Source organism: Ipomoea nil, unplaced genomic scaffold (assembly GCF_001879475.1).
Source record: "Ipomoea nil cultivar Tokyo-kokei standard unplaced genomic scaffold, Asagao_1.1 scaffold0100, whole genome shotgun sequence".
In the NCBI taxonomy this organism is placed as follows: Eukaryota; Viridiplantae; Streptophyta; class Magnoliopsida; order Solanales; family Convolvulaceae; genus Ipomoea; species Ipomoea nil.
Genome location: NW_017616528.1, coordinates 694407 through 704406, shown reverse-complemented (window position 1 = coordinate 704406; position 10000 = coordinate 694407). Strand labels below are relative to the sequence as shown.

The 10000-nt window shown below is 33.2% G+C and overlaps 1 long non-coding RNA gene across 1 annotated transcript; it reads left to right on the top strand.

Moving 5' to 3' along the window:
* Positions 1–533: 533 nt before the first annotated feature.
* Positions 534–2022, top strand: LOC109182617. The gene is made up of 2 exons (XR_002054390.1): positions 534–796; positions 1592–2022. It is a non-coding gene; the product is annotated as an uncharacterized LOC109182617 (long non-coding RNA).
* The last annotated feature ends 7978 nt before the right edge of the window (positions 2023–10000 follow it).

The window sequence follows — 10000 nt, the reverse complement described above, 5'->3', positions numbered from 1 at the left end:
TTTCTTCAGCTTCTTTTATTTCAGTTTTTGGTTATTTAGTAGATGATGTAAAGAATTTGGCATCTGAGATTGATGATGTGAAATTCTGTCATGTTAAGCGATATGCGAATTGTGCTGCCCACACTGTTGCTAGGGAGGCCTTTTCTGTGTCAGGTTGCGGTGAGTGGTTGGATGAACCACCTGCCTATCTTGTTAACATTCTTCATTCCGATTTAATGAATTAAGTTATTCTTTTCAATAAATAAATAAATAGTCAAGGAAACATTTATGGTCCAATTGAAAGTCAAATCATAAAAATTGGTAAATGACAATAGTCAATGGACCATTCCTGAAATTAACTATATATATATATATATATATATATATATATATATATATATATATATGGCGAGGTTCAAGTGAGGCTAGGGTGTTAGGTGAGGACTGTGGACAAATTGCATCCATCAGATCAGACCATCTAACGGCGCTGATTGCACAATGAGAGAAATTAAAAGGACAACAAATCAGACAAGTAACTGTAGTAGTATTTAATATTGGGGGTAAAAAGGGTAATCGGATAATTATTTGTGCAAGACAAGAAAGGAAGGAACGAAGTCTCCGGGTCTGTACGCTTAGGGTTAAAACAACAAAAGTCTAGGGAAGGAGTCGGCATTGCACAATCACTAGAGGGGAAAACGAAAGCACAAACGGCAACTAGGTGAAGAGGTGGGGGCGACTACACAACCGGGAGCTATGGCGGACGGAACACCAAGAAGAAGTCAACGGCGTCCATCTATTGAGGCAACGAGTAGACTCCGTAAGCAAACAGTTTAATTTTTTTTATTATTATGTTTTTTATTTTGATCGAGTGCCTACAAAATTGGATTGATTGTTTGTGAAATTGCATGTTTGTAGTCATTGCTATTGCGTTTTTTTTTTGGATAATAAAAATTGATCGATCCTGAGTGAGGCGTGGGATGGGAGTTGTGTGGCGGAGGGTAGAAAGGGTGTGTTGGTATTTTTTTTTTGTTTTTGTTTTTTTTTGTTAACAAAAACCAAGGCTGGCCGTGGAAATGTGAAACATAGTCTGTTATTTTTTCCAGTAGATCTGCTTTACTATTTTATCAAGCTTTCTGTGTATCAAAAGGATTCTTTATGTTGAAAGTGAATTTCAAGTTGGACCAATCTATGAATGAGCAAGTGATTATTTCAACTTTTAGTTTATTCTTGAACACAGAGAGGTACATTAAGAAGGTGTGTTCACATGGGTCACCAATTCTGCTGATATGAATAAAAGAATAAAAAAGTATTAAGATTTGCCTTTTTTTAATAGTAAAGATAATTAAAATAGTAAGAGTATGCGGAATGCTTAATGTGCGTCTTAGTAGTTATGATGTGTGCATTTTGTATTAATAAGAATGCGTGACTATGTTGTGGGGAGGATGAGTCTGCATTCCATTTGTTTTCAAGATGTCCACTAGCAACTCACTGTTAGGACAGAATGGGAAGAGTGATCTATCAAGACTGTTCATCTCTCATGGATTGGTTAGAAGTAAATTTCAACTCCCTTACTGATAAGGAACTCTGTTTATTCATATCTGTTTGTTGGAAGGTGTGGGAAGCTAGAAATGACAAAGTGTGGAATCACATTGTTATTCCTGATTATGTAGTATTGGGAAGAGCTCATACATTTCTTCATGAATGGCAATTTGTCAACTCTGAAGGGAGGCATCAAGTTAATGAGGCTCTACACAATCAGAGATGGATGGCACCCCCGTTAGGGCTGGAAAATAATTAATGTGGATGTTACTCTGGACTTTGCAAATAAAAGGATGGGGTTTGGCCTTGTGTTGAGAGAATCAAATGCTAACTTTCGTGCTGCAGAGGCGAGTGATTTCTTGGTAAGGGTTTTATAAATCAAATGAAGCAGAGGCAATGGGAGTTAGAGAAACTTTGAAATGGATGAAGGAATGCAGTGAATATTTTATACATGTGGGGACAAACTCTTTGAATGTTGTTAAATTAATGCATACTCTTTTGTAATTCCCACTGTATTCGATTTATGCTATGCCTTCATAAGATCCATTTTTGTGCATAGTTAATGTGTGCATTTGAAGGTGTGCGAATCATGCATATAAATAAATTTCAAGGCAGTTAAATCATGTAAGTGTCAGCAGTTGTGCAGCTGCATGGTTGACCAGTGTGCAAGTATGCAGATTCAAGGCTTGTACTAAGGTTTTTATTTTTTATGAGACAAGTTATTTTACTAAATTTGTGGTTGGAAAGATAATATAAACTGACACGTGAGCTTTCATTTTGAGTAGGCTTCATGAACGCTTTGAATTAGGTCCAAAAGGACTTGAATTATTTAAAGTGGTGCAATCAATTTCTTATATTTGTTAATTGAATTGTCATGGTAGATTCGAAATTGATTTTCACAATACATTCATTCTTAATTTTTAATTTCACGCTTACTAAATGAAAATTAAATGAATATTGCGCAAAAAAAAAAAAAAAAAAAAAAAAAAAAACACTAGCCAATGTGCACCAGTGAGATTTTCAATGGTGCAAGTATTTGGTATGCCCAAGTGACGGGATGTGCAACGGAGTGGTTATTCGTTGTGCAGGTATGCGGATTTCACATGCTACATATTGTGCAACTGTGTGGTTTGTCGTAATGTTAGTACGAAATGAAATGAAGCAATTTATTTAAACATCACTTAAAACATTATTTCAATAAAAAAAATTTGTAAAACAATCAAAGTGCATTGATAATTGATACAAAATCAAATGTGCTTAAACGAAAATAAGAATACAGCCGCCAAATGAGTTTAACACTGAGAATTTTCACACTGCTGAGAAGAAATGCACACTACTGAGGTACATTAAGAATACACTGGGAATGCACAACTACTATAGGCAGAAATGCACACTGTTGAGCAACGAAAACAAAAAAAATAATAATAAAAAATACAGTCGCCAAATGAGTTTAACACTGGGAATTTTCAATGCACAAATCCATTATTAAATATTGCACATGATTGAAAATGTTAACCCAAAATAATAATAATATTAATGATTAAAGGCAAACCACACACGACTAAAATGAGAATAACAAAAGAAAAAAAAAAAACACAATCGACCCACGCCAAAAATGTTTTTAAACCAAAAAATAAACACCCACAATTTAGCTATATTAAAAACACTTTTCCCAAAAAAAAAAAAAAACATGAGCCATTATAATAAATAGATAAAAAAAAATACTAGACATCGCGAGTAAATAATAACACAATGAACGTAAAGAGTGCAAGCATCGAGAACCCCAAAACCCAAAGCACCCCACCACAACCACAACGCTTATCTTAAACAGGAACACAGAAGTATGCACAAAAATAATAAAAAAAATGATGCACTAATATATATTGAAAACAACGAAAACACACACTTGGAGAATCCATAGCCCCAAACGCAGGGAAAAAAAAAAAGTCAGTAATATTTGTCAAAACACAAATAAACAAAACTAAAATTAATAACAAAGGCACACAATATAAAAACATAACGCTAAATCACCATGGAAATCAATAGTATCCTTAATTACCATATTTAGTCACCTAAAAACATGCATATCAGTTAAAAAAAAATAAAGGAAAAAAAAAGACTAAAAAGCCCCTAAACTAAAGTGGCGGCAATAATAGAAAAAACCATCCCAAAAATAAACTAAAAAACAAGAGTCATAGATCAAACTAAAATCGAAGGTCGAAATTTGACCACAATCCTCATGTGGAAACATGTCCTCATTTGATCCCCTATCTATATATATAATCCGAATCATATGAGAATAATATGAGAACCATGTCCCAAATGAGAACGTGAGGACAAATTTAAACCATTGATCTGCAAGATCTGATGGATGAGAATCAAGTAAAAAAATGAGCGGGTTGATTTTCATAAATATTATAAACTTCTAAAATGAGCGGGGTCATTTTCATAAATATTACAAAGTTTTGTTTATTTCAACCGTTAAATCTACTAGATCAATGGTTTAGAGTTGTCCTCACGTTCTCACCTGAGACATGGTTCATTCTCACTTAAATGAGTAGTTATGCTGTGCATCCGTATGCACCATGCATGGTGCATACAGATGCAAAAACGACGTCGTTTTATTAAAAACGCGCGTCTCCCCTTTAAAAAAAAAAATTTAGGTTCGATTCCCAGCAACAACATTATGTTGTTCATTCACTTTGGAATTTTAGTTCATAGATTATGGAATTTTAGTTCATTGATTCTGGAATTATAGTTCATCGATTCTGGAATTGTAGTTCATAGATTCTGAAATTTTAGTTCATAGATTCTGGAATTTTAGTTCATTCATTCTGGAATTTTAGTCATTCATTCTGGAATTTTTAGTTCATAGATTATATTCTGGAATTTTAGTTCATCGATTCTGGAATTATAGTTCATCGGTTCTGGAATTTTAGTTCATATGTTGTTGCTGGGAATCGAACCTGAATTATTTTTTTTAAGGGAGACGAGCGTTTTTAATAAAACGACGTCGTTTTTGCATCCGTATGCACCATGCATGGTGCATACGGATGCACAACATAATTTTCCTTATACCATTGCAAATTATATCGTGCACCGCGGTGCATAATCGATTATGCACCGCGCATCAAAACGACGTCGTTTTGTTAAATGAAAAAAAATGACATTAGTTTTCCGTCGTTCCGCACCCTTTCGCAAAAAGTAACTCTGTTATTCAGTTTCATTTTGTATACACTGCAGTCTCAGTTCAACACAACTACAGTTTCATTTCGATATAATACAGTTTTATTCGATATTTATAGACCCAAATATGTGAAAATGTTATTTTATTTTATTTTATATACACTATAGTTTTTTTAAAACACAACTACAGGATCATTTTGATATAATTACAGCTTCATTGTACAATATACACTCAAATATGTGAAATGTTATTCAGTTTCATTTTATATACACTGCAGTTTCATTTCACCACAACTACAGTATCATTTTGATATAATTTCAGTTTGATTTGATAATATAAAAATAATACGTGAGGCAGTGTCGGTGTTTAGATATACTGTAGTGTCAGTTGGTGTTTAATATAAAAATAATACGTGAGGCACCGCGGTCTACGATATGACGACTGTTATACCATGGACTAGTGTCACCTTGCATTGTGAAACCTGATCTAAAATGACATTCAAATGATGTATTAACAATTAATAGATTATGTGCTTATAAATAAATTAAAGACACATAATTTGTTAACTACATGTATATAATATGTTAATTGTAGACATAATGTATTATCACACAATTTATTAATTGAAAGCACATAAAACATATTAGCTATAGACACATAAGTTTTGGAAATCCCTAAACCCGCTTGTGAAGTACACTTCCTCAACATGGACTTCCCATGGAGAATTATCTCCGTAAAAGAGTTGGGCCGTAAAATTCACATGCTCGACCAAGTGTTGTTGCATGCACGACAGAATTTGTAGTTGCATTGAGCTTATGATAGGAATCAAGTAATTGTAGACGTAGTGGGAGTGGGATTGGGGGCAAATTATGCCCTGGACCCGTGTCCACAATGAATTGTGGACACGGGCCCAAAACGATGTCGTTTTTCAAAAAAAAAACGCGTCATTTAGTTAAAAAAAAAAAATCGCGCGCGTTTTGCTGTTAACGGCGTTATTTTTTTTTGGATTATGAATGTACAGTTATGCCATTATGAATGTATAGTTATGCAATTATGAAATTATGAACACAGAACTCTAACATTATGAACTTACACTTATGAACATATAGTGATAAAATTATGACCATGGAGCAAAATTGTGAATATAGAGCTTCGAAGATTATGAATGTACAGTTATGGAGTTATGAATGTACAGTTATAGAGTTATGAATCTACAGTTATGGAGTTATGAATCTACAGTTATGAGATTATGAATCTACAGTTATGAAATTTTGAATGTACAGTTATTGATCGAATTATGAACATAGAGCTCTGACATTATGAACTTAGAATTATGAACATATAGTGATAAAATTATGAACATAGAGCTCTAAAATTGTGAACATAGAGCTTCGAAAATTATGAATGTACAATCATGGAGTTATGAATGTACAGTTATGGAGTTATGAATGTACAGTTATAGAGTTATGAACGTACAGTTATGGAGTTATGAATGTACAGTTATTAACATATAGTACTAAATTTATGAACATATACTCCTATAACGAAGCGATCTGAAAAAAAAGAAAAAGGAGATAACAGTGCCTAACGGCACTGTTACCCGTGTCCAGCATGCATGCTGGACACGGGTGGAACGCATAACAATTGGGGATTGGGGTAATGCACGTCTTGAAATTGCGCCACTGCTGGAAATTATGGAATTTCCGACCACCTGAAAGTGATCTTAAATCAAGTCGAAAGTCTTGTTCCGACCACTTTTGGTATCCGGAAAAACCGTTGTTGCTATTTCCGACTACTTTTTACTTTCGACTTGATTTAAGATCACTTTTAGGTGGTCGAAAATTCCATAATTTTCAGTAATGTGCATGCAATGACTCTAATGGCAACCGCAAGCATCCTAAAAAATTAAATTTATAGGAAACTAACAAATATATAATATCAGTAACATTGTAACTAAATCAAAACGAAAAACCATCTGCACTAATTAAAAAATATTGGTACTATTGTAACGAGGTCGGTTTAAGGTAAGGTCATATGGCACCAGAAAATTAGAAGGGGCAGCTATTATGTTCTTGATCAACGTTGTAGCATCGAAGTTTGTGTGAATGTCAACTATGTAGTTAAATTTGAATCCAAATACGTTGCATAAAAGAATCCACTTGCGAGCAGGTTCAAAGATGTAATCAGTACTATCATTATATCTAGAAAATGTGAAAACTGGGAACTGTTTCTCATTATGTGTATGGATATAATGGGTGTGTTTGGTTGATGGGTTTTGTTCATAGGAATGGGTATGAAAGTGATTGTTATTGTTTGGTTGATAGGTTCTTAGAACACTACTATGGGTTTCGAATACCCCATCAATTGAAAAATCTATACCCAAATAAAATAAGGGTTTCATTCCCTTATTCATTCTCAAACACTACTATTAGTAACCATTCTCATTCCACCCTACTACCAAACATGTTAAATACTTTCACCACAACCCATTACCATTACCAAGTATTTAATACTCATTCCGATTCCGATTCCCACGTGCGAACCAAACACACCCAATATTCAACTAGCTAGTATGATACCCATGCGATGTACGGAGACTACGGTCTATAAATTTGTAGTAGTTAATGTTAATTTTTTTTTTAAATTTTTTTATATTGTTAAAGTATATTATGTATATTGTAAATTGTAAATAATGAAATTGACAGTCACATACATTCATATGGAAATAATTATTATATAAATAAATATCTTGTGTTGTTATATTCTATACCCTAAGAGTATGAATTCTGTACCTGAAACAAATTAGTAAGTAATTTTGTCTTATGAATTTATGTGTCTTGTGTTGTGAAATTTTGTGTGCTTATAAACACAAATTATGTACTTAAATCAAATTTAAAAAATAAATAAATATATAACATATGTATGCGTCTTGTGTTGTGAAATTTTGTGCTTATTAACACAAATTATGTACCTAAATCAGATTTGAAAAATAAGTAAATACGGAGTATATATCGTGTGTATGTGTCTTGTGTTATGAAATTATGTACCTTACGTGTATGAATTTTATAACTCATCGTTTTGATTCAGGGTCTATAATGCTATGTAGATCCTGCTCCAGGATATAAATTGTCATCATATATACATACATATATGTGTGTGTGTGTGACGGATAGTGTACCAAGCTGAGTAAATGGACCGGCCCAAGATAAATAACTGGATAAAAGAAAGTCCAAGAGGAAGGCCCAGTACGAGATAGTAAAAGAGTTACAATAGGATTAAGCTTATCATTCATAACATATTAAGGATTGGACTTGTCTTGTATCAAGCCTACTAGTTTCCATGTGGGCAATTTATATCCTGCACGAGGGCGCGCATTGCATTGTGCGCCCTGATGCAAAACGACGTCGTTTCAGATTGCAAAACTCAATATATACAGAACTCAATATTCACAATTGCAAAACTCTATATTCACAATTTTTGAACTCTATATTCACAATTTTAGACCTCAATATACAAAATTACGTACTCAATATTCACAATTGCAGAAATCTATATTCACAATTTTTGAACTCCATAATCACAATTATATCAACAGTATAACACAATTTTTGAATCTATATTCACAATTTTTGAACTCTATATTCACAATTTTAAATTTATATTTACAAAAAAAAAAAAAAATATCATTGGCTGAGAAAATGGTGTCACTAACGACACCGTTATTCTAGATGCACGTTTTGGACCTGGATCCGGTAAATTATTGTATGGACCATTGTGCACACAATATTGTATGGACCATTACAAAAAGTACATTTTTAATATACCAAATGTACATTATTTTTGTACTGAATGTACATTATATAATATAATGTACACTCAGTACACAAATAATGTACATTCCCTAAATATAATGTACATTATTTTTATATTAAATATACATTATTTTTGTACTGAATGAACATTATTTTATAGTATACAAAATATGGTCTATACATTTTGTGTGGACCATGGTCCACACAATAGTGATTACCTGAATTCACCATGCAAGGTGGACCTTGGTCCATGGCATGACCATTGTTAACTTGTTGGTTGGGTCATTTGAGCCCAATTTATTCTCTTTATTTTTTTTTTGAATTGAAAAGAAGGGGAAAACCCAAAAGAGAAACACAAGTTTACACTGAGTCTAGAATACTACGCCAAACAGGAAGGCCAGACCTATCATCATCTAGAAGAATTCTAATCTCATCAGGTGGATCTGTTAATGAACGGAGTCCAAAGTCATGCTCTAAAGCCATCTTCGCTAATGTGTCAGCAACATAATTTTGTTCCCGAAATATGAGATTGAGCGCCCAGAAGTCAAAGAGGCGAAATATGGGATTTATTCTCTTTATTTGTTCAAAGCTTTTATGGCTTGTTTGTATTATTATTCCAAGGATCTTCGCCATATTAATTAAATATTATTTTCGCACCTATTCCTCAATATTAATCAGATTTTATGGTGGGTCCAATTCATTAAAAACCATCAAAACCAATCGATCCATTACTTCCGATCCCTTTTAATTTTTTTTGATGGTTTTGTTGGAATTGGGTCCACCATAAATTGGATATAGAGATATAGAGAGCAAATTATGCTGTGAAATCGTGTACATTTTGTAAGGTGGATAAAGTTCCAAAACTGTTCATAATTATGAATATATAATTCAAAAATTATGAATATAGAGTTGTGAACATAATTATGAACATGTAGTTCTGTAATTGTGAATATAGAGATTCAATAATTGTGAATATGAAGTTTAAAAATTATGAATATATAGCTTTATAATTATTAACATATAGTTCAGTAATTATGAACATAGAATTCTGTAATTATGAATATAGAGTTCAATAATTATGAATATGAAGTTAAAAAATTATGAATATATAACTTTATAATTATGAACATTTTTATAGTTTAGTAATTATGAACATAGAACTGTGTCCACGTTGCACGGCGGACACGGTTCCACAACATAACGATTGAGGTATAGAACAGGGGTAGGAAAATAGTAGCTTTATTATCCGGGGCACTAGGCCCAAGAAAATATGTATAACGCCCGAGGTATAGAATGACGGCCCAAATAGAATGGACAAGGCCTAAAGAATGGGCTACAAATGAATAAGCTATCACTAAGAATCGAACCCAGATAGGAGGGTTGAGACTTGAGAGTATAAGGGTTCTGGAAACACTACCGTCTGTTCCAAAAACAAAAGCCCCCGAGGGGAAAGCGAAGCAAGGGTGAAACGGTCCTTCCCTTG